This window comes from Colobus angolensis, unplaced genomic scaffold (assembly GCF_000951035.1).
Source record: "Colobus angolensis palliatus isolate OR3802 unplaced genomic scaffold, Cang.pa_1.0 Scaffold161, whole genome shotgun sequence".
NCBI lineage: Eukaryota > Metazoa > Chordata > Mammalia > Primates > Cercopithecidae > Colobus > Colobus angolensis.
Window position 1 is genome coordinate 4418065 of NW_012114722.1, and position 333 is coordinate 4418397.

Here is a 333-nt window from a genome sequence, read left to right on the forward strand (position 1 = left end):
TGTATGTCTCTGCATGTGAGATGGGTCTCCTGAATACAGCAGACTGATGAGTCTTGATGCTTTATCCAGTTTGCCAGTCTGTGTCTTTTAATTGGAGGATTTAGTCCATTAACATTTAAGGTTAATATTGTTATGTGTGAGCTTGATCCTGCCATTATGATATTAAGTGGTTATTTTGCTCATTAGGTGATTTACATTTTGGCTTGTTTTTGCAATGGCTGGTACCGGTTGTTCCTTTTCATGTTTAGGGCTTCCTTCAGGGTCTCTTGTAAGGCAGACCTGGTGGTGACAAAATCTCCAAGCATTTGCTTATCTGTAAAGGATTTTATTTCT